The sequence below is a fragment of the Entelurus aequoreus genome, linkage group LG20 (genome assembly GCF_033978785.1).
Source record: "Entelurus aequoreus isolate RoL-2023_Sb linkage group LG20, RoL_Eaeq_v1.1, whole genome shotgun sequence".
Taxonomy (NCBI): domain Eukaryota; kingdom Metazoa; phylum Chordata; class Actinopteri; order Syngnathiformes; family Syngnathidae; genus Entelurus; species Entelurus aequoreus.
The window spans coordinates 28,658,572-28,684,998 of record NC_084750.1 but is presented as its reverse complement, the minus strand read 5'-3'; the positions used below and the strand labels follow the sequence as shown (position 1 = coordinate 28,684,998).

The window sequence follows — 26,427 nt, the reverse complement described above, 5'->3', positions numbered from 1 at the left end:
TGGCGACTTGTCCAGGGTGTACCCTGCCTTCCACCCGATTGCAGCTGAGATAGGCTCCAGAACCCCCTGCGACCCCGAAAGGGATAAGCGGTAGAAAATGGATGGATGGATGGATGGATGGGTTAAAAATATTTATTTTGCAAACCCATCCATCCATCCATCCATCCATCTTCTTCCGCTTATCCGAGGTTGGGTCGCGGGGGCAGCAGCCTAAGCAGGGAAGCCCAGACTTCCCTCTCCCCAGCCACTTCGTCCAGCTCTTCCCGGGGGATCCCGAGGCGTCCCCAGGCCAGCCGGGAGACATAGTCTTCCCAACGTGTCCTGGGTCTTCCCCGTGGCCTCCTACCGGTCGGACGTGCCCTAAACACCTCCCTAGGAGGCGTTCGGGTGGCATCCTGACCAGATGCCCGAACCACCTCATCTGGCTCCTCTCGATTTTTGCAAACCAGTAATTATAATCTGCAAATAATGTGCCGTTGTTGAGTGTCTGTGCTGTCTAGAGCGTGGCAGAGTAATTGCGTAATACTCTTCCATATCAGTAGGTGGCAGCAGGTAGCTAATTGCTTTGTGAATGTCGGGACCACAGTTTGTCGTGATCACAATGTGCAAACGACAGCGGGAGGCAGGGTGCAGGTAAAAAGGTATCTAACGCTTAAACCAAAAATAAACAAAAGGCGACTGCCGCTAAGAAAAGGCATTGAAGCTTAGGGATGGCTATGCAAAACGAAACTAAAACTGAACTGGCTGCAAAGTAAACAAAAACAGAATGCTGGACGACAGCAAAGACTTACAGCGTGTGGAGCAGCAGACGGCGTCCACAAAGTACATCCGTACATGACATGACAATCAACAACAAAATAGGAGCGCAAGACAAGAACTAAAACACTACACACAGGAAAACACCAAAAAACTCAAAATAAGTCACAGCGTGATGTGACAGGTCGTGACAGTACACCTACTTTGAGACAAGAGCTATAGTGATGCATGGTTGGTTATGGTTTGAATTTATATCCAACAATTGCGAGAACGACTTTTTACAGTGTAATATCGGCTGCTGAGTTTCATTTTTTTATGATTTCTGCTGGTGGTGTGCCTCGGCCTTTTTTCAATGAAAAAAATGTGCCTTGGCTCAAAAAAGGTTGAAAAACGCTGACTTAGACAGACAGTGGCTAATGGATAGGGTAATGCAGCTATGAATCCAGCAGAGGGTGCTGTCTCACAAGTCAGTTCACTCAATTTTCCAGCAAATAGATGCATTGACAAAACACACATGGTGGTAATTTAATTATTATTTTGTTTTCCTATAATCTAAGTCCTGTGTTTTATTCTGATTACAGTGAATAGTTTTACTATTATTTGTATTCATTAGCATTTGTTCCTTAATTCATATCGAATATCCTCATAAAAATATCCTTACAATCTATCCAATAAGTAGTAATAACTATTACTAGTTTACTTTTCGTACAATCCATCTCTTAATATATTTTATTGGATATTTTTTTGAGCACTTTTAATACAGCATTTTTATGCATTCAAATGTTCTTCTTCACTATTTATATGCAATTGTGCATATACATTTTATTTGTCTTGTTTTATTTCACAGGACAGCTGGCATTTTCTTCGGGACTATTATAAATAAAATAGTGATTCCCCTGTCCTATTTTCATTTAATTTCTATTTTCCTTTTTTTGTTTTTGTTTTGCACAATAAAACTGTTACATGGGGTATTTTACTGAGCACTGACGTCTTAACAATAAAAAAAAGTAATTTTCCAGTAACTACTTCTGCTCATATTAGCAGGACTTGTTAAGTAAAAAAAAAAGCGCCCTCTTCTGGTAAGAATTGCGAATCAAATTTAACTTTTCCGACTTTTAGTTGTCATGTGTTCAATCATGGTTTAATGTTTATTTATTTAACTTGTTTAAGATTACAAATGTCCGGTTAAATTCAAAGTTTAGGTTCATACAGTAAGATAATTGCACTATTATATTGTTTTATTGATAGCATTTCCAACCTTTTAACTTAAATTTTAAAATCTGGTTTAATTATTTTATTATTTTTTTTCTACCAGTTTTTGCAACGCAGTTTTCGTTCTGCATTGCATTTCTGATGTTTGAATAATAAATCTGAAAATCTGCATACTTCAAATGTTGAATGATTGACATCTAATGTTGACCAATAGGAGACACAGTCCAACAGTTAGGGCCCCGCCTACGTCTTGCGCTGCCGTCCAATCAGCTCCCTCCGTCTGGAGAGATTGGAGGCGGGACTGTCGCATCTCAGCGGAAGGCAACAGGTTGCTGTCGCCGCCACATAATGAACTCCTTTCAGCGACTATTTGCGTCTTTTTCGGGAGTTTTTTTAGACGCGAGAGTGTGAAAAGAGACGACAATTTTACTCCGGAGTGGACCTGAACTGACGTAGACGAGCAGGGAAGTGGAGAAAGATTAAGAGGTAACTTTTTGGGGGGATGTTCTTAATGAATAGGCAGCTAAAGGGGACAGAGGCGAGCTGTCATGGCTTTTGTCTTGTTTGAGTCATCTTTTATTTCTAATACAATATCATCAAATCACTTACAATATATAAATGTATACACGGTGCTGTGTCTTTGTGAAGACTTTAGCATCGTCGCTAACGTCATTTAAAGTAAGCTAACTCCTCAGTAGATAAACTACTAAATGTCACGTCGACTCCAGTGGATAAACCATGTTTTTGTAATTATCCTAAAACTATTTAAACCTCTACTAATAGTATCAAGCGTATTTTAAAAGTAAATAAACGAATGCATTCAGGAAGAGAAAACCTCAGGTTCGCACTTACCTCGGGTGTTTGTAATTAGAAAACACAATAAAGACGTAAACAACTTCCTTATTTAAAAAATAAAGTTTGTTTCCGGAAGTGGGCTTTATCTGTAAATCAGTAATAGGCAGGGCAAGATCATTTGTAGAGCACAGTTTGTACACAAGGAAATTCAAAGTGGTTTACAGAAAATTACAAGTAAGCAAAATAAATGAAAAGATCATAAAAATAATCATAATTATGGGCCTGCTGCAATGCAAGCGCCCATTCACATGCTGCTAAGCAGCAGTGAATAGGCGCTTGCAATGCAAGCAGTCCGTATTATTATTGCTCATACTTAAAACTTTATATTAATATTATTATAGTTCCAACTAGGGCTGGGCGATAGGCCTTTTTTTAATATCGCGATATTTTAAGGCCATATCGCAATACACGATATATATCTCGATATTTTGCCTTAGCCTTGAATGAACACTTGATGCATATAATCACAACAGTATGATGATTCTATGTGTCTACATTAAAACATTCTTCTTCATACTGCATTAATATATGCTACTTTAAAACTTTCATGCAGAGAAGGAAATCACAACTAAAAAAATCACAATTTTTTCATACGGTGTTGAGCTGGAAATGTTTGCCTCGGCATTTTGATGGTTTGGGCGTGTGGCACCGAACGGAGACGTTGACATGCGGAGTAAGCACTCTTCATTCTCTAGCAGGTGACTTTTCAAATGATGCTACATATTAGCAGTAATGCTACTTTTTATAGCAACGCTTTCGCCCCACACTTGACAAATTACGGTTGTCTGTTCGACATATTCCTACTTGAAGCCAAACCACCACCAGACGATGGACCACCTGCTGTTTTTTGGGGGAATTAATTATTCTTTCATTTGTTACCAGATTCGCACCTTCTTTCTCTCGTATTACCGCTACCATCACAGCTAACGTTAGCCATGCTGCTACCTCTTTGCTGCGCGAGGGCGTATACGTATGTGACGTGTGTCGTGACAGTATGTGACGTGTGTAGAAGCTGCGCTTGCTGTCTGTGAGAAGGAGAAACAGGAAAGAGCGAGGAGAGCCTGTAGTGTAATACCAGCAGCTAAAAGCAACTGCGTGAGAACGCATACCCGAATATCACGATATAGTCATTTTCTATATCGCACAGAGACAAACTCTCGATATATCGCGCATATCGATATATCGCGCATATCGATATATCGCCCAGCCCTAGTTCCAACACATTTCTCTTAACGCCACTACGCGACGAACCGGCCAACGAAACCCCACACATGTTGTACCGTCGGAAAGGTTTTGTTCGCGGCGATGGCGGAAATCTAAATTGGGAAAATTTTGTTTTACCTTGGCAACGCTATTCAGGAACAAAACAAAATATGGGCCAATTGACTAGGAACGGATATATTTTCTAATATGAGACAAACCGGCCAACGAACCCCCACATATGTTACACCGTCGGAAAGGTGTACTTTCCGCCTATAGGCGTATTTTAAATTGGCAACATCTCAAGTTACCATGTTACTTATTCACGATTTAAATTTTTTTTTTTTTTTAAATGCTCCTATTTTTTGGCTAAAATGGGCCAATTGAATGGGTACGCCTATTTTGTCTAATACGAGACGAACCAGCCAACAAACCCCCACATATGTCACCAGAGGTCCAGGGCACAGATAGCAGGCCCATCAAAATTTCCACGGGAATTTCCTAGTTCAAAATACCAATTATTAAAATCAAAAAAGTGGATACAATATTTTTAGTTGTCATATGCACAGTATTTTTCACGAGTATTTTTAGTATGGATTTAAAAATTTGCCAAATTTGAGACCTGTCTCACATCTTTTAGAAGACTAGTCCAGTTTATGCCAGCACAAAACTTCAAACGCAGCCTCACCATGTAGGTCCTGACTCTGGGCACCAGCGGGAGACCACTCCCCAAGGTTCTCAGAGGCCAAGAGGGTTTATATGGTTCTAACATGTCCGAGATGCGCTTTGGCACAAGACCACGAAAAGACTCGTACACAATCAGCAGTGTTGTAAAATCTATTCTCTGAGCTACATGAAGCTAGTGGACTAATATGGTTGTATTTCCCGGTTCTAGTCAGGACTCGAGCAGCAGCATTCTGAATGTACTGCAGCTGCTGTACAGCTCATTTACAGAACCCATTGAGAATGCCATTACAGTAGTCCTACCTGCTGGAGACAAAGGCATGGATGGATTAGTCTTTTTAAGTCTGATATAGACATTATTCTTCGGTTTTTAGGTGGTAAAAAGCTGCTGATGTTATTGACTTAATGTGGCTGTTGAAGTTCAAGTTTGAGTCAATTATTAGCCCTACATTTCTAACCTACATATTAGGTTTCATGGAACAAGTATCTAGGTGACTAATGATAGTACCACTGACCTCCATTTTAATTCATTTTTGCTTGACAATGCTTTTATTTTGTATTACTGGACAAGCGGTGATAAGAGTCCACTTGCTATCAGTAGGTGTACGCAGATAAATCTCAGGGTAGTGTCTGGAATGTGTGTATGTGTGTGTGTGTTCTAATATAGTGTCACTTGTGTTCTGTTTGGTTACATTGAACTGACCTATTTGTTTGCACAAGTGAATGTGTTTGGATTGTGAAAAGAGGAATAAATGGCTGTTTGTTTGGGACGACCACCACCGCAGGGAGAGAGAGGGTCTGCCTCCTTTGTGTGGACCGCATAATGGAGAGAGGGCGAGTGTGTGAGAAACTTCTGCATGTCTTTAGTTTGTCAACTACAGCATTTGGATCAGTCTGACCGGCCAAGTGTCACCGTGTTACCTGCTGACACAGGGTGACTCACGAGTGTGGTATTTCTTCCCCGTCACACAATGACACTGCCTTCGTTGCACGCCACACCTCTTTTAATAACTTCATTATGCTGTATTTTCATCGAAACAAGCAGCTCCAGTTTGTGTAAGAATTCTATTAGAAGGGTGCATCCTTTCATCATTGTCAGTGGTTAAGCAGTTCTTCCTAAAGTGAGTACACCCATTCACGTTTCACCAACCGTTGGATTATTTCTTCTCAATGGACAATAATACAAGTCAGTGTAAAGTGTTTACTGTGGTACACTTTTTGCACTGATTTCCGTATACTACTTCTAGAGATGGGTACAGTACCAATTCCCGATACCGGTACTCAACAGTACCAATTTGGGCTTTTTTGTGTGTGTTAATAAACATTAATTGTTCTTAACTTGCAAAATCTAATTTTTTGCAACATTTTCAAAAAAGCTGATTATAACTGTCCACTTGTTATACCTTATTTTATTATCAGTTTTGTAAGTTTCATTTGCAGTGTATTGATTTATATTTAGAAAGCGCTTTTTTCTCAGACTCAAAGCACATTATTTAGTGAAACCCATTATTTACATTTAAACAAGTGTGGGTGGCACTGGTAGCAAGGGTAAAGTGTCCGGCCCAAGGACATAACGGCAGTGACTATGATGGCGTAAGCTGGAATCGAACCTGGAACCCCTCAAGTTGCTGACATGGCCCCTGTACCAAGACCTTAGTGTATAGTTTATGGTCTGTTGGCTTAAAACCAGGGGAGACACGGCCTTCTCTGTGGTCGGCCCTAAACTCTGGAACACTCTGCCCCTCCATGTTCAAACTGCTTCCACAGTGGAGTGTTTTAAGTCTCGTCTTAAGACCCACTTTTATTCTTTGGCTTTTAACACTACGTGAGTTGTGTGGTCTTCTGTCCTCTGTTGTCCTGTGTGTTTTTTTAATAAATTTTGATGTCTATTTTACTGTTTTAATTGGTTTTACCCTTTAAAATCGTTTTTAATCATATTTATTTTTTACATTGTCTCTGTATTGGTTTTCTATTCATTTATTATTTGTTTTTATTCAGTCATTGGTGTAGCATAATATTGTTTTTAATATTGTTTTTAACATGGCTGTGCAGCACTTTGGAAACATTCTTGTTGTGTAAATGTGCTATATAAATAAAGTGGATTGGATTGGATTGGCTAGTCAGTTTAGTCTTTGCTAAATATACTCTTTTGTTGCCCCTAAAAAGTGTTAAAGTGGCCCTATAATGCAAAACCAACTTTTCTTACTTATTGGTACCTGCTTATGTGTATTTGGGATCTGTATAAGTACCGACAATTTGAAATCAAACGGTGGAGGCATTGCAGAGATATTTATAAAACAATCTTGCCTTCCTTCAAACTTCCTCCAAACGGTCCGTTTGGAATTTTGTTCAAGTGCTACGTCAGCGGATTATCCATATATAGTAGAAGTTTACCCAAACATTCTTGCGCGAGTCAGCCTATTTTGATTTATATAAATCCGGCTGTGCAAAACAATCCAATGATGGAAAATGCTCTGCTGTTGGTTTCTTTAACCAGCACAAGTCACTACACAAACTTTCAGCCTCATCTGAAGTAAAACGTTCCTTACTTTTATGATTTGTGGCAATGTGCCTTCAACTGTAAAGAAGTCGCTTTGAGTGTGTGCATAGAAGAGCATTCACTCACATTCACAAAAAGATAGATTTTCCCAAAAAGTACTTTTAAAAAACAACTATTCATTTAACCACTATTTATAGCAATAGAGAAGACAATGAAACGGTAATAAATAACAGTAGATCATATATGTGTGAATAATACGTTTGCAATGTTAGTTCGATGTGTATGTAGCTAGCTTAGCCCTCTACTGCAAGACAATAGCATCACTGGCTTCCGGCAATATAAAGATGGATTTTTTGAAAAAACTACATTTAATGGCAGAGTCGGTGACTATCTATGGCAATGGAGGAGACAATAAAACAGTAAGTAATAACCGTAGGTTAGAAATCTGTGAATGGTACGTTAGCAATGTTAGTTCAAGTTGTTGTGTATCGAGCTTGGCCTTCTACTGTAAGTTATTATTTTGCCGTCCACCGGCAAAATAATTATGATTTTCCTAAAAAACTACTTTTAATTGGATCAGTGCTTACTGTGTTTCACAATGGGCCAGTCAGTAATATAATTTGTTGTTATGTTCTCGATTTAGCTCGTAGCGTGGCTTGCTGAATAGCCAGCTCAAACCTCTATCGTTTCCAAGTTTTTAAAGCAACAGCAGTGAAAGTATTAACATGATAAAGAATATAAAAGCATTTAATTGTCAATATACGCATGTATATGTCCAGGATTTAGCAATGGAGAGAGAAAGATTCTGTAGAAGTTTAACTTTAGCCAGCGCATCTTACGAGAAATTTCCAGCCGAACTTCCTTGCTTTCTGTCAACCGCGTTGGCCCAAGGAGAGAGGATATGTTTATAGGGACAGAATTTTTAGGCGCAGTCAGGGCGTTGAAGGGAGTCGGTTTGGTGGCTGCAGGATTAGGTCTTTGCTTTTTGCAGAAAATCTGGTCCTGATGGGTTCATCTGGCCAGGATTTTCAGCTCTCACTGGATCGGTTCGCAGCTGAGTGTGAAGCGACTGGGATGAGAATTAGCACCTCCACGTACAAGTTTATGATTCTTGCCCGGAAAAGGGTGGACTGCAATCTCCGGGTTAGGGAGGAGATCTTGCCCCAAGTGGAGGAGTTCAAGTACCTCAGTGTCTTGTTCACAAGTGAGGGAAGACTGGATTGTGAGATTGACAGGTGGATTGGTGCGGCGTCTGTAGTGGTGCGGATACTGTATCGATCCGTTGTGGTGAAGGAGGAGCTGAGCCGGAAGGCAAAGCTCTCAATTTACCGGTCGATCTACGCTCCCATCCTCACCTATGGTCATGAGCTTTGGGTTATGACCAAACGCACAAGATCACAGGTACAAAATTAGTTTCCCTCCGTCGGGGGGCGGGGCTCCCCCTTATGCCCGTTTACACTAAGGTTATCCAGGGTAAATCACACCTAACCTTATCCGTGTCCACACACAACAATGCCACCGTTTAAGACCCCGTGCCCCCCTCCGTCCGCCGGTGCAACGCGACCTAGTATGCATGCGCGGAAAAACGTCATAGTCATCTCCAGTGTTGCTTTGTGTGCAAGTTCTTAAAATTAAATATAACTTATCTGACCAATATCCAGTGTTGTGGTATTTAAATTAACTGGAATCCAGTGTGCTGTGGGGCCCTATTGTAGTGAATCACACCTGAGACATCATAAATTAATCAAATCTTTATTAGGCATGTAAACAATGTGATAAAGAACATTTTACATCAATCAGTCTAGGGATCTAGATATCTGGTCAGAACACTCATCACTCTTTTGCCTTCACCTTCATTGTCCATTCGGTTTTGGTGACTTTATATACTCTGGACCTAGACGTTGAGTCGGCGACATACTGTGCATGGCTGACAATAACTGATACAGTCTGCTTTGCCAGTCCAAATGCATTCGCCGTTTTCTTCCTGTTTGGGGCGCAGTCTTTCTGGCGTCACTTCCTCTCCGAACTCTGTTTGTAAACGATCAATGAGTAATAATAATAAGTGCCGGAGATTCAAGAAATACACGGCTCACTTAGCCGTATAAAAATTTGTCCGAGGAGGGGAACCTTAAACGCTGGTTTAGTGTGGCTGAAACAGGGCTTAGGCTAAATAATTATTCCTTTAAGGCAGTGGTCCCCAACCACCGGGCCGTGGATCGATTGGTACCGGGCCGCACAAGAAATAAAAAATAAAAAAATGACTTATTTTTTTAATTTATTTTTTTATCAAATCAACATAAAAAACACGAGATACACTTACAATTAGTGCACCAACCCAAAAACCTCCCTCCCCCATTTATACTCATTCGCACAAAAGGGTTGTTTCTTTCTGTTATTCATATTTCTGGTTCCTACATTATATATCAATATAGATCAATACAGTCTGCAGGGATACAGTCCGTAAGCACACATGACTGTATTTTTTTATGACCAAAAAAAATAAAAAAAATACCCCCCCCCCCCCCCCCCCCCCCCCGGTCTGTGGGACAAATTCAAATTTTCAAGCGTTGACCGGTCCGCAGTTACCAAAAGGTTGGGGACCACTGCTTTAAGGGGTTAAACGACTTAGTGTAGACATGGCCTTAGAGATAGGGTGAGAAGCTCTGTCATCCGGGAGGAGCTCAAAGTAAAGCCGCTGCTCCTCCGCATCGAGGGGAGCCAGATGAGGCGGTTCGGGCATCTGGTCAGGATGTCCCCTGAACGCCTCCTTGGGGAGGTGTTTAGGGCACGTCCGACTGGTAGGAGGCCACGGGGAAGACCCACTTCATGTTGGGGAGACGAGGCGTGGCGAAGTTGGTAGAGTGGCTGTGCCAGCAATCGGAGTGTTGCTGGTTACTGGGGTTCATTTCCCACCTTCTACCTTCCTAGTCACGTCCGTTGTGTCCTTGGGCAAGACACTTCACCCTTTGCCTCTGATGGCTGCTGGTTAGCGCCTTGCATGGCAGCTCCCGCCAACAGTGTGTGAATGTGTGTGTGAATGGGTAAATGTGGAAATACTGTCAAAGCGCTTTGAGTACCTTGAAGGTAGAAAAGCGCTATACAAGTATAACCCATTAATTTATTTATCATTTATTGTCTCCTGGCTGGCCTGGGAACGCCTCGGGATCCCTCGGGTTGAGCTGGACGAAGAGGCTGGGGAGAGGGAAGTCTGGGCTTCTTTGCTTTGGCTGCTAAGCGGAAGAAGATGGATGAGGTTTTCATTTATATATCAAGTAATGCATTGCGGTAAACTGTTTGAATGGAGAATCATGTTCAAGTAAGAATCGATTCTTAATTGAATCGTAGATCAATAAGAGTTGCAGAGAGGATAATATAACAAGAACTGTTGGTGTTTCAGCATTGTCACAGTCAGTACACGATCGATCCATGAATTAATGGTGTGCACACCAAGGGTGATATCATTGTATGAGCGATACTAAAGTGATTCAAGCAATATTTTTGTTTTCTCAAATTAAATTTTGTAGTTTTGTTTGTTATTTTTCCAAATTCAGTGCATAATTTTTTGGTACCGGTTCATAATTGGGCCGTTAAGATTCTGAACAAATGATACGGCTATCTGTATTTTTTTAATCCATAACATAATTATCGTCATAATTATGTTACGTGCACGCTCTTACATTCACTTTAAGTTCCGCTGCAATGCATAAAAAAAGACACAGGTAGTATCTGACAATCAGCTTGGAATAATCACAAATAAGGAAGCAACAGCAACACCACACAAAAGTTTGTAACAACAATATTTCCTCTTTCAAAAATCACACAGGCTAATAAGAGGTCGGTTTGAAGTGAATATGCTTTACTCAAGAGTCTTGACCACCGCCTACAGCGCTTTATCAACCGTCCTCCAGGGATTTAGTAATCCACAAACCAATATTCATCCACTCAAAAAAGTGAAAATTTGAAGTAATGTAATAATCCATAAAGTTGCGTGGCATCAAAACACTTAAATTCACACCCGCCTAACATGCTAAATGATTGTATTGATGTACATTATATATTTGATGTAGCTTGTAAAAGATCTGAGCTCTGCACATGAATGCCATACATAAATATTATTTGCAACTGAGTGTAATTGTAATTAATAGAAACACAATGATGGATCTGTGTGGTCTTTACAAGATGATGACATAACTGCCTTGCACTTTGCACTGCAAACAAAGTTGACTTGTCTAAACTTAAAAAACAGGTGTTGATAACAGACTTCCCTTCTGTGAGATGTTACATGATGTTGGTGGTGTACAACCACTTGTGTTAATATAAATGGTAATAAAAAAACATTTTTTTCATACTAAGAAATGTAGTTTATTTGTTGTAATGGAGGTGACTATTATTAACTTAGGGGAGAGTCTCCACACTACGTATAGAGATAAACAATTAGATGCTAGGTAGGATGCCAGGGGACTAACACAAATACTATATCAGCCAGAGGAGATCTGTGTTCGTAATCGCCATCCAAAGTGCATTAATTGGCAATGGCGATCACTTACCTGTTCATTCATATCTACCGATCGAGATCAGTGACTGATCGATGGGCGTACTATTGACTTTGTTTTGCTTAAACAATTGCATGTAAAAAGAGAATAAGGAACTAGTTTAAATATTGTGTTGATATTGTTCAACTGTCAATAGTAATCACCATAAATAAATTGGAAAAAATTACAGTTAATACATTTGATCGGTATTATTGATAATCGATTTTTAGATGCATCGCAATTCGGACATAGAAGATTATCGAATCGATTAGTAAACCTTAATAATCGACAATCGATTTATTTATTGTAAATAAAGTAAAGCAAGCAGTTCTAAAATTTGACAGACTGCAGCGAGCCACCTCTCTGAGAGATCTGACCAACTCCTTTACTATCGGACACTTATAGTCCAGTTTTGCACACGTTTTTATTAATTTAATAAATGTGGGAATTAATTTACCTGTTTCTTGGTGCAAGTTGCAAGTGATAAACGCGTATTTAGTAAAACAAAAATAAATGTAAATACTGCATCAATATACATAAACTAAAGATGCATCAATAATCGATTTTTAATCGAATCGGGAGGTGCCCAAAGATTCCCATCTCTAATTATTGGTATCGGCCGACCTCATTCTTTTATGATTCGATTCTGCAGCATAAATCACTGATAGAAGCTAGGGCTGGGCAATATGGCTAAAAACTGCATCATGATTTAATTATATTGATTGATATTGATAATTATCGATATTATTATGTCCTATCAAAAATAAGGGCCAAGAAAAAAATATATTAAATGTAGGGATGTCCGATAATGGCTTTTTGCCGATATCCGATATTCTGATATTGTCCAACTCTTAATTACCGATACGATATCAACCGATACCGCTATATATACAGTCGTGGAATTAACACATTATTATGCCTGATTTGGACAACCAGGTATGGTGAAGATATGGTCCTTTTTTTAAAAATGAATAAAATAAAATAAGATAAATAAATTAAAAACATTTTCCTGAATAAAAAAGAAAGTAAAACAATATAAAAACAGTTACATAGAAACTAGTAATTAATTGAAAATTACTAAAATTAACTGTTAAAGGTTAGTACTAATAGTGGACCAGCAGCACGCACAATCATGTGTGCTTACGGACTGTATCCCTTGCAGACTGTATTGTTATATATTGATATATAATGTAGGAACCAGAATATTAATAACAGAAAGAAACAACACTTTTGTGTGAATGAGTGTAAATGGGGGCGGGAGGTTTTTTGGGTTGGTGCACTAATTGTAAGTGTATCTTGTGTTTTTTATGTTGATTTAATAAAAAAATAAAAAATAAAAAAACGATACCGATAATAAAACAACCGATACCGATAATTTACGATATTACATTTTAAAGCATTTATGGGCCATCTCTAATTAAATGTAAACATTTTTATTTCAAATCCCCAGAAAAGGACAGGACATGTCAACACAAGCATGGAAAACGCTCAAACAAACAATGTCAACAAAATTCTAAAATCACATTAAACACTTAACAATTACCTCTTAAAAAAAGGTGCAAAACTAAGGAATATGTAAGAAATGCTGAATAAAGTGTAACAAAATAGTGCAAAGTGTGAAGATGTAAAGAAACTTGAGAATAACTATTTTCTGCAGGTTTAGTGCCAGGCAGTTACAGCTGTGCTCTAAAGGGTGAGCGCAGCTAAGGTGATTTGATATTACCGGTCTTAGTGGAGACTAGCGCCTTGCATCATTTACACAGCACATTGGTCTGCCATACTGTTGAGTTGACTTTTCCTGTTTTATCGACAATTTATTTGCTCAATTTAAACTTCTTTTCTCACACCATGCAAATAATCAACTGCGAGACAACAAGATGGCGGAACCAAACTTAATAGGTGATACTGTTACCTGATTTTGTTAGCGTGTCACTCCCACTAATCACTGATCACTTCGTGCGTCACTCGTTTATCAGAGAGCAAGTGCTTTTATTCATGCAACCAACCTTGCTTCATAGCTTCAGCTTTCTTCCGACAAAGAAGAAAAAAAAACCTGTATATTTTATCAAACATATTTTTTATTGATATCGATTGTGTTTATCGCTATATATATTGATATCGTTTTATTGCCCAGCCCTAATATAAGCTGCACACTGACTACTCTAATCCATATCCTAGTTTCACTTCTTTAGTATTTCCCCTCAGTAATATAGGCCAGGGGTCACCAACGCGGTGCCCGCGGGCACCAGGTCGCCCGTAAGGACCAGATGAGTCGCCCGCGGGCCTGTTCTAAAAAAAAAAAAAATTTAAAAAAAAATTAAAAAATTATTTTTATTTTTTTTATTTAAAAAAGAAATAATTTTAATCTACATAGAAAAAACACAAGATACACTTTCAATCAGTGCATCAACCCAAACAACCTCCCCCATGCACACTCATCCACACCCACTCACACAAAAGTGGTTATTTCTTTCTGCTACCAATATTCTGGTTCCCACAACATAGACAACACATCTGCAAGGGACACAGTCCCTGAAGCACACATGATTGTATAGGCTGCTGGTCCACTAACATTTTCATTAATTACTATTTTTTATGTAATTATTTTTATATTGTTTTACTTTCTTTTTTATCCAAGAAAATGTTTTTTATTTATTTATCTTATTTTATTTTATTTTTTAAAAAAGGGCCTTATCTTCAACAGACCAGGTTGTCAATGAAATTAGATTTGTTTAAAGGGTTTTTTAAACCAGGCCCAGTCCAGATAATGTCCTAGTCGGACTCAGCAACACACACCTTCATTCATGTACACAGAAAAAAATTAGGGAACACAACAGATTGCATATAATTTATAAACAAAATTACATTTTCAAAATAAGCATTCATGTACAGTCCAGATTATGTCCAGGTCACTCAAATTAGGGAACACAACAACAGATATAATATAATCTATAAACATAATTATACTTTCAAAATAAGCCTTTGAGGACTTCTCATCTTTTTTTTAATGTTTTTTGGCATCATTATCGTTTTCAACCATGTAACTTTCTAAAGTTAAAGGCCTACTGAAATGAATTTTTTTTATTTAAACGGGGATAGCAGATCTATTCTATGTGTCATACTTGATCATTTCGCGATATTGCCATATTTTTGCTGAAAGGATTTAGTATAGAACAACGACGATAAAGATTGCAACTTTTGGTATCTGATAAAAAAAAAGGCTTGCACCTACCGGAAGTAGCGTGACGTAGTCAGTTGAACATATACGCAAAGTTCCCTATTGTTTACAATGATGGCCGCATGAAGTGAGAGAGATTCGGACCGAGAAAGCGACAATTTCCCCATTAATTTGAGCGAGGATGAAAGATTTGTGGATGAGTAAAGTGCAAGTGAAGGACTAGTGGGGAGTTGAAGCTATTCAGATAGGGAAGATGCTGTGAGAGCCGGGGGTGACCTGATATTCAGCTGGGAATGACTACAACAGTAAATAAACACAAGACATATATATACTCTATTAGCCACAACACAACCAGGCTTATATTTAATATGCCACAAATTAATCCTGCATAAAAACACCTGCGTGTTTGTTATGCTAGCTCCTAGCTCCTCTGCTAGCTCCTAGCTCCATAGAACACGCCAATACAATTCAAACACCTGATCAACACACACAATCACTCAGCCCAAAAGACCGTTTACCTAACCCAAGGTTCATAAAGCTTATATATTTTTAAAAAGTTACGTACGTGACGCGCACATACGGTCAAGTTATCGAATGTTTAGCAGCCAAGGCTGCATACTCACGGTACCTGATATTCAGCTGGGAATGACTACAACAGTAAATAAACACAAGACATATATATACTCTATTAGCCACAACACAACCAGGCTTATATTTAATATGCCACAAATTAATCCTGCATAATAACACCTGCGTGTTTGTTATGCTAGCTCCTAGCTCCTCTGCTAGCTCCTAGCTCCATAGAACACGCCAATACAATTCAAACACCTGATCAACACACACAATCACTCAGCCCAAAAGACCGTTCACTTAACCCAAGGTTCATAAAGCTTATATATTTTTAAAAAGTTACGTATGTGACGCGCACGTACGGTACGGTACGTGTTATGCTAGCTCCTAGCTCCTCTGCTAGCTCCTAGCTCCATAGAACACGCCAATACAATTCAAACACATGATCAACACACACAATCACTCAGCCCAAAAGACCGTTCACCTAACCCAAGGTTCATAAAGCTTATATATTTTAAAAAAGTTACGTACATACGCAAAAAAAAGCCAAAGCTGCATACTCACAGTAGCACGTCTGCGTCTTTGTCATCCAAATCAAAGTAATCCTGGTAAGAGTCTGTGTTGTCCCAGTTCCCTACAGGCGTCTGTGTATCCAAATCAAAAGTCCTCCTGGTTAGAGTCTCTGTTATCCGAGTTCTTCCATCTTGACTGCATCTTTCGGGAATGTAAACAAAGAAGCGCCGGCTGTGTACTGTTGTGGCTGACTACGTTCGAAAAATACGTCCATTTCGCACCGACAACTTTCTTCTTTGCTTGCTTGGCTTCCTTCTCCATAATGCAATGAACATGATTGAAACAGATTCACGAACACAGATGTCCAGAATACTGTGGAATTATGAAATGAAAACAGAGCTTTTTCGTATCGGCTTCAATGTGGAAGGCATACCCGTGTTCGCCGGGCTACGTCACACGCATACGTCATCCTCAGAGGCGTTTCGAACCGGAAGTTTAGCGGCAAATTTAAAATGTCACTTTATAAGTTAACCCGGCCGTATTGGCATGTGTTATAATGTTAAGATTTCATCATTGATATATAAACTATCAGACTGCGTGGTCGGTAGTAGTGGGTTTCAGTAGGCCTTTAAAAAATACTGAATAAATGTTTTAAAGAAAGTAATACTAAGTGAATATCTGTTTTTGGCCTTAAAAATAAACATTTTACCGAGTACTATAATTAAATTGACTAAATCATGATTGTCAATGAACTCTCCTAAAATAACAGAAACCACATTAAGCTTCATAAACAAACCAATCCTTAAACACATTTTTTCAACTTCCACCCAAAACAAAGACACAATATGACAATACCAAAACAAATGCAGGGTGGATTCAGGCTCCTGACAACAAAATCGGCAATCATCTGACTCTGTCATATTCCATAATTTTAACATTTTCCCTGTGGGTAAGAAGTTATAAATAATTTTAATTTGAAAATAACGATTTTGCACATCGATAGTGGCTGAAAACACCACTATGAGTGGATTGTTTCCTTTATGAACCCCGCCATGTTTCCCAGCAGACTCTCTGGGAGGGGATCACTTGTAAAAAAGGATATAATTTCTTTTGATACAGTACATGTTTTTTGTCCAACAGGACATTTGTGTACCACTCAATGTTTAAATATATCTTTGGAACAATTGATGCTTTTAAAGACAGACACATAGCTTCAAGGTTGAGAAGTTTCAGGCCCCCATATTCATACTCTTTGTACAAAACCTTTCTTTTAATCTTTTCTGGTTTGCCGTTCCAGACAAAATCGAAGACCCTCCGCTCATAAATCTTAAAAAAGTTTTGTGATGGAGCTGGTAATGACAAAAACAAATAAATAAATTGAGGAATAATTAACGAGTTGGCAATAGACATTTTACCATACAAGGTTAGGGATTTCCCTTTCCATAATTGCATAATTTTGTCCAGCTTTCTTAGTCGATTATCATACTTTACTGAGCCTAGATCTTCCAGATTTTCTGGGACAACAACACCAAGTATGTTAACTGGTCCATCTGTCCACAAAACAGGCACTTTGCATTCCATTCGAAAGGACGTTCCCTTTAGATTTCCGATCCTTAACATTTTACATTTATCATAATTAAGCTTAAGGCCAGATTGCTGTGAAAATATGTCCAAAAGATGAAGAAGGTTCCGCAAACAATGAGGAAAAATCTTATCTTTGTGAATCAGCCTTTTCTGACAAAGAACAAACACAGAACACGCCTCACTGATGCACATCTGCAAGACTCACTCAGAGTTGCAGTGTCAAGTTACACACCAGAGTACAACACACTAGTTAACAGCATGCAATGCCAGGCTTCCCACTAACTGACAAAGAAACAGATAACAGATTTGGTGACCAGTTCAAAGTGTGACATGATTTAAAAATTTGAGAGTTTACTTTTGTATTTTACATGAGTTATTATTTGTACAAACATGGTGCAAAGTAATTCATGATTTGTTAAAAAATGTTAGTGGCTAGCTAGTTAAAATGGGATATTTTGATTTCACAAGACTGTCTTAGAAGTGATCATTTGAAAATGTTCAATTTGAAAAATGTGCACTTAGAGAAAATGTAAAAATAAAGTGTTGCATATTGATATTTATCTGTTTCAATATATATTTATTGTGAGAAATCATTAAGATGATCAGTGTTTCCACAAAGATAAATATCATTAATTATTAATAATAACAGAGTTAAAGGTAAATTGAGCAAATTGGCTACTTCTGGCAATTTATTTAAGTGGTTATCAAACTGGTAGCCCTTTGCATTAATCAGTACCCAAGAAGTAGCCCTTGGTTTCAAAAAGGTTGGTGACCCCTGATATAGGCTGTCATTAAAATACTTGCTATGGATGCTGCTGCATTGAAGAGATCCACATTCTCTACTTTACTGCACCACTCTGTTTTCTTGCTGTCCCACAAAACCTTTGACATTTTTCCCTGACAAAGCTGACCCTGTTGTCATAGCGGTATTGTCGTGCTTAATTGGAGGATGCCCAGTGGGATACGTTGTGGTCGTTCGTGACAGTACATTGTTAAGAATGTGGAGGCGCTCCAGGCAAGAAAATCCAACCCCCAAAAAAGCAGGAAGTTTGCAAATGAATTGTTGTAACGGGATAGTCCATGAAGAGCGGGGAATAAAAGAGCAGGGCGGTTATAGGGGGGCTCTTTTGGCATTCTCAAAATTACTGCCCTCGTTTTCCGCCCCACATCAGCTGGACAATAGGAGGATGGGTCCCCTTCGTCCTTGATGTCCCTCTCGGGAGCTGCTTCTCCTCCATGACACAGATTAGACGCCCAGCAGATATGACGTGTCGTCACGACAACGCAGTTTGACGGTACTGCAGCTGCGTTGCTCTGATCAGCAGCGCTCTCATGGTGCTGATGTAGCTTTAACTCGGCAGTGTCTCTTCAACCTTGGTGGAAAGACAGCCGGCTGCAGAATTCACACTCTGCTGCACAAATGCGATGCGACGCCCCTTCCTCTTGCAGCTCCCACGGGTGCAGAAAAGAAATTGACTTAACCGTGCTCTAAATGTGATGATACAAAGTCACACCACAAACACAAACTTCTTCTAAAGTTGTGCAATGACACTTATGAGATTTTTTTTAACGTTTTCAAGACATTTAACTGTGCTGTTGGTTGAAACGTGTTTATTTATGACTATGCTACAATAAGGCGACAAAAAAATGCTATTTATATAACATTTTTGATCCAACCTTTGTTTATAACTGAAAAGAAGGGCTAATTCAGATCTCAAATTGAACAACTAGCTTTCAAGTTTACTTTTGTTTAATATTTGTCCGAGAGATGGGGAATAAAAAAATACAGATACAGGCCTCGAATTTTAACTTTTTAAGGTCAAGGCAAGTGTTGCCTTAAAGGAGGGCTGAAATTTTACGGCACCAAGGCAAACACTATTTTCGAGGAGGGGGCTCTAAAGCATGCATGTATGCATGCATATATATATATATATATATATATATATATATATATATATATATATATATATATATACATATACACAGTGTTTCCCATAAACTGCCAAGATACCTGTGGTGGTGGGGGCGTGGCTATAGGCGTGGTCACCATGACATCATCGAGTAATTTGCATAATTTACTACAATGATATGATTTTCTCTAAAAAGGCTCAAAAAATGTATACTTACTAATTAATAATAACAGTTTTGTTTTAAACGTCCATCCATCCATCCATCCATCCATTTTACAATATAATTACAACACTTTATGTACATATTTATATACAGATTTGAACAATAAGTTATTCACTGAAATATATGTATTAATTGTGGTTCTTACAAAAAATATATCTTATAAAATATAAAAGCTAAAATGTCTCTTAAAGCTCTGCCCCTTTAATTAGTGCATAGTAAATAATTTAACTTTAGCCTACTACTACAACCATATTATTTACCAGCAACATAAAGTGAAACAGAGGCAGAGGTGTCCTGCCACAGTCAGTAACAAATAAACAGAAAACAGTAGTGGTCAAATACAAATAAGGCAACAAGAGAAGTATCCTACACTTCTCTTTTGTAAAGTAAATCTGAACAGCCTATATGGGCATCTACATCAACTATATGATTTGCCTGAGAAGCTGGACAGGACAAAAAAAAAAAATATATATATTTTTTTTAATTTTTTATTTGTGGTGGACGTAATTCTTTCGTGGCGGGCCGCCACAAATAAATGAATGTGTGGGAAACACTGATATATATATATATATATATATATATATATATATATATATATATATATATATATATATATATATATATATATATATATATATATATATATATATATATATATATATATATATATATATATATATATATATATATTAGTGGTTAGAGTGTCCGCCCTGAGATCGGTAGGTTGTGAGTTCAAACCCCGGCCGAGTCATACCAATGACTATAAAAATGGGACCCATTACCACCCTGCTTGGCACTCAGCATCAAGGGTTGGAATTGGGGGTTAAATCACCAAAAATGATTCCTGGGCATGGCCACCGCTGCTGCCCACTGCTCCCCTCACCTCCCTGGGGGTGATCAAGGGTGATGGGTCAAATGCAGAGAATGATTTTGCCACACCTAGTGTGTGTGTGACAACCATTGGTGCTTTTTTTAAAGGCCTACTGAAACACACTACTACCGACCACGCAGTCTGATAGTTTATATATCAATGATGACATCTTAACATGCAACACATGCCAATACGGCCGGGTTAACTTATAAAGTGCAATTTTAAATTTCCCGGCAAACTTCCGGCTGAAAACATTTCGATATGATGACGTTTGCGCGTGACGTCAACTGTTGAAGCGAAAGTATTCGGAGCCCATTGAATCCAATACAAAAAGCTCTGTTTTCATCTCAAAATTCCACAGTATTCTGAACATCTGTGTTGGTGAATCTTTTGCAATTTGTTTAATGAACAATGGAGACTGCAAAGAAGAAAGTTGTAGGTGGGATCGGTGTATTAGCGGCGGACTACAGCAACACAACCAGGAGGACTTTGAGGATAGCAGACGCGCTAGCCGAACGACCTCACCTTGACTTCCTCCGTCTCCGGGCCGCCGACCGCATCGGTGATCGGGTGAAGTCCTTCGTCGTACCGTCGATTGCTGGAACGCAGGTGAGCACGGGTCGTGATGAGCAGATGAGAGCTGGCGTAGGTGCAGAGCTAATGTTTTTAGCATAGCTCTGTCAAGGTTCCGTAGCTAAGTTAGCTTCAATGGCGTCGTTAGCAACAGCATTGCTAAGCTTCGCCAAGCTGGAAAGCATTAACCGTGTAGTTACATGTCCAGAGTTTGGTAGTATTGTAGATCTTCTGTCTATCCTTCCAGTCAGGGGTGTATTTGTTTTGTTTCTATATGCAGTTAAGCCCGATACTATCACGTTAGCTCAGTAGCTAAAGTGCTTCACCGATGTATTGTCGTGGAGAAAACATTCACTGTGAATGTCCATTTTGCGTTCTCGACTCTCATTTTAAAGAGGATATAGTATCCGAGGTGGTTTGAAATACAAATCTGTGATCCACAATAGAAAAAGGAGAGAGTGTGGAATCCAATGAACTCTTGTACCTAAGTTGCGGTCAGAGCAAAAAAAGATACGTCCTGCACTGCACGCTAGTCCTTCACTTTCACGTTCCTCATCCACGAATCTTTCATCCTCGCTTGTTTACAAATATGTGTTTGTACACATGGGAAAAACTGACATCAAATCCAAACCACGCGAACATAAAACATAAACATTAGCTGGTCGCTACAGTATGAATTGCTATATATCGTCTATTATTTGCGCACTATAGACAAGTGATGTACAAAAAACTCTACCTACGAAAAAAGACTGTGATCACTGAAAACTACGCTGCTGAAACAGGATGTAAACAAAACGCACACCATTGTCTGGAGCGTTGTCTGCGATGTGGACGTGATTTTTATATATATTGCAGATATACTCGCGTGGACAGCCATCTACGAAATGTGCAAATATTAAGAAGACTGTGGCGTCTTTTTAAAAAGAGAAAGTCCAACCAGAGCAACGGCGCCAAGCAAGTGTGACATCATGCTCGCTTTAGCCTCTTTAGTCAGGGACATCGAGGGACAGAAGTAGAGTCTCTACACACGAGTACATTTTATAATAACACCAGAAGAAGATGCTAGATTAATTGCTAGTTGTTTTTAATTAACATAGTCATTAAAAGTCTGTAAACACTTGAAAAAATCTCAACAAAGTACCTTGTGCGAAAAGCAGCCACAATTGAAAATATGGCAAAACGATAGAAAAATATATGTTAATACTAGTTAATAAAAACAGATTTGTTTTAAATGTATGTATACCGGTACATTTTTGAGCCTTTTTAAAGAAAATCATATAATAGCAAATTCTGCAAGTTACTCGATGCCGTCATCGTGACCACGCCCATAACCACGCCCCCACCGCCACAGGCATCTTGGCAGTTTAGGGGAAATCCTTAATGACAACCTCAACATCGTCTTTGTCAACACTGGAACTAATCATTCAGAATCATCAGTTCACTTTTAATGGACATTGTACTCCTAAACCAGAGGAAAATACCTTGGACTGTGCCAATTCTGAACGACTCGCGGCAGATGATGCTATCATTATTTTCGGCCATTCGGGACATGAGACAAAAGTGAGCTATGTAATTGTAAATAAACATAACTGAGAAGTACCAATTTTAACGACATGCTGGTGTAAATGTGTATGGTCATCTGTCATGATGTTTAGCATTGAAAGTTAAAAAGAGTATCGTACAACATAATAAGCTGACAAAAGGACACATTCAGAAATTATTTTTAGAATGCATTGAGATATAAAGTACACAATATCCGTTTTAATGCAAATGTTTAGTCACTGTTGCTTTATTTCATAAAATAATTTGTGCAATTCAAACACAAAGTCTGCTTTTTTGTGCTTGGGGAGCCTTCTCTGCAAAAACTGACCAATCACAGCTCTGCGATCTGCGTCGCTGTTGATGCAAACTTTGAATTTTTTTTAAGTGCACACAAAGCTTGCGGGAAGGTCTGCAGGCGGAGGGGACAAAACAGCGTTGCTTATGCAATTTACGTGACGCAAAAGTATACACCAGGCTTTAGCCACCTCGTACCTGCCATAGTAAATGACTGAAGCCCCTTCTACACTAAGGTTATCCAGGGTATGTCCCATCTAACCTTATCCTTGTCCACACACACACAATGCCACCGTTTAAGACCCCCTACCCCCTCCGTCCGCCGGCGCAAAGCAGCCGAGTACGCATGCGCAAAAAATGCGCACGTCATAGTTGCTTTGTGTGCAAGTTCCTAAAATAAATTTAACTTATCTGAACAATATCCAGTGATGTGGTATTTCAATTAACTGGAATAAAGCGTGCTGTGGGGCCCTTTTGTAGTGAATCACACCTGCTAATAATTAATCAAATATTTAATGGACATATGAACGTAAACAACTTGTAAGGAAACTTTATATACTCTGGACCAAGACGTTGAGTAATCGCTCGATATACATTGCGGACAATAACTGATACAGTCTGCTTTGCCAGTCCAAATGCATTCGCTGTTTTCCGGAGTCTTCCCTCGTCGGCCAGGTAATACAAAGAACACGCTAGCTTTTTTATCACATCCACAGGAGCCCGCATTCTCGTTGTCCGAGACAAATAGACAACCGTATTTTTCGGACTATAAGTCACAGTTTTTTTCATAGTTTGGCCGAGGGTGCCACTTATACTCAGGAGCGACTTATGTGTGAAATTATTAACACATTACCGTAAAATATCAAATAATATTATTTAGCTCATTCACGTAAGAGACTAGGCGTATAAGATTTCATCGGATTTAGCGATTAGGAGTGACAGATTGTTTGGTAAACGTTTAGCATGTTCTATATGTTATAGTTATTTGAATGACTCTTAGCATAATATTAGGGCTGCAACAACTAATCGATTAAAATCGATTGTAAAAATAGTTGGCGATTAATTTAGTCATCGATTCGTTGGATCTATGCTATGCGCATGCGCTGAGGCTACGTTTATTTTTATTTTTTATTTTTTTAACCTTTATTTAAACTGCAACATTTACAAACAACTGAGAAACAATAATCAAAATAATAGGGGTGTAACGGTACGTGTATTTGTATCGAACCGTTTTGGTACGGGGGTTTCGGTTCGGTGCGAAGGTGTACCGAACGAGTTTCCACACGGACATATTAAAGTTAAAGGCCTACTGAAACCTACTACTACCGACCACGCAGTCTGATAGTTTATATATCAATGATGAAATCTTAACATTGCAACACATGCCAATACGGCCGGGTTAACTTATAAAGTGACTTTTAAAACTTCCCGGGAAATATCCGGCTGAAACGTCGCGGTATGATGACGTATGCGCGTGACGAAGTCAGAGTAACGGAAGTTATGGTACCCGTAGAATCCTATACAAAAAGCTCTGTTTTCATTTCATAATTCCACAGTATTTTGGACATCTTTTGCAATTTGTTTAATGAACAATGAAGGCTGCAAAGAAGACAGTTGTAGGTGGGATCGGTGTATTAGCAGCGGACTACAGCAACACAACCAGGAGGACTTTGTTGGAGCGCTAGCCGCGCTAGCCGCGCTAGCCGCGCTAGCCGCGCTAGCCGGCGACCTCACCTTGACTTCCTACGTCTCCGGGCCGCCAAACGCATCGGGTGAAGTCCTTCGTCCTTCTGCCGATCGCTGGAACGCAGGTGAGCACGGGTGTTGATGAGTAGATGAGGGCTGGCTGGCGTAGGTGGAGAGCTAATGTTTTTAGCATAGGTCTGTGAGGTCCCGTTGCTAAGTTGCTAAGTTAGCTTCAATGGCGTCGTTAGCACAGCATTGTTAACCTTCGCCAGCCTGGAAAGCATTAACCGTGTATTTACATGTCCACGGTTTAATAGTATTGTTGATTTTCTATCTATCCTTCCAGTCAGAGGTTTATTTTTTTGTTTCTATATGCAGTTAAAGCACGATGCTATCACGTTAGCTCGTAGCTAAAGCATTTCGCCGATGTATTGTCGTGGAGATAAAAGGCACTGAATGTCCATTTTGCGTTCTCGACTCTCTTTTTCAAGAGGATATAGTATCCGAGGTGGTTTAACATACAAATCCGGGATCCACAATAAAAAAAGGAGAGTGTGGAATTCAATGAGCCAGCTTGTACCTAAGTTACGGTCAGAGCGAAAAAAGATACGTCCATCACTGTCTCTCAAGTCCTTCACTGTAACGTTTCTCATCTACGAATCTTTCATCCTCGCTCAAATTAATGGGGTAATCATCACTTTCTCGGTCCGAATCTCTCTCGTTCCATTGTAAACAATGGGGAATTGTGAGGAATACTAGCTCCTGTGACGTCACGCTACTTCCGGTACAGGCAAGGCTTTTTTTTTATCAGCGAGCAAAAGTTGCGAACTTTATCGTCGATTTTCTCTATTAAATCCTTTCAGCAAAAATATGGCAATATCGCGAAATGATCAAGTATGACACATAGAATGGATCTGCTATTCCCGTTTAAATTTAAAAAAATCATTTCAGTAGGCCTTTAAAGTTAAAGTACCAATGATTGTCACACACACACTAGGTGTGGTGAAATTTGTCCTCTGCATTTGACCCATCCCCTTGATCACCCCCTGGGAGGTGAGGGGAGCAGTGGGGAGCAGTGGGCAGCAGCGTAGCCGCGCCCGGTAATCATTTTTGGTGATTTAACCCCCAATTCCAACCCTTGATGCTGAGTGCCAAGCAGGGAGGTAATGGGTCCAATTTTTCTAGTCTTTGGTATGACCCGGCCGGGGTTTGAACTCACAACCTACCGATCTCAGGGCGGACACTCTAACCACTAGGCCACTGAGTAGCGTACTGCACGTTGTGTAAACAATACTCAAAATGCCGGACATTTGAGGCATTTAAGAAACTCCGCCCTGACAGCTCCGCAAAAGAGGACATGTCCGGTGAAAAGAGGACGTAAGGTTTAGTCTATCGTAGCCCGTTCCACACATGTCCGGTGAAACCGATCGCTGCTAGCGACCGGGCTAGGATAGACTGACCATACGTCCTCTTTTCACCGGACATGTCCTCCTTTGCGGGGCTGTCCGGGCGGTGTTTCTTAAATTGCTCAAATGTCTGGCATTTTGAGTTATGGTTGCGTGTATTAACAATGTACGTTCAGGGTTAAGAAGGGGTTAAAAACTAAACAAATTGTGCGCGCAGCAGTATTCGTGAGGGAAGGGCAGAGAGCGAGAGAGTTATGATAAACGCGCATGCTTTTTATCGATAGATTTATCAGATTTAATTTTCTATTATCTATAGCAGGGGTGTCAAAAGTGTGCAT

General features: G+C 39.4%; 1 protein-coding gene across 7 annotated transcripts in view; it reads left to right on the top strand.

The window, feature by feature from the left end:
* The window catches only part of LOC133636172 (cingulin), a 174,708-nt gene that overhangs the window by 97,594 nt on the left and 50,687 nt on the right, over positions 1-26,427 (top strand). For 2 of the 7 annotated variants that reach the window (XM_062029917.1, XM_062029924.1), the window contains exon 1: positions 2,271-2,454. The exons of the other annotated variants lie outside the window; for them this stretch is intronic. The gene's annotated coding sequence lies outside the window, so the exon portion shown is untranslated. Of the gene's footprint in view, positions 1-2,270; positions 2,455-26,427 lie in introns of those variants that run through there. 7 annotated transcript variants of the gene reach the window in all.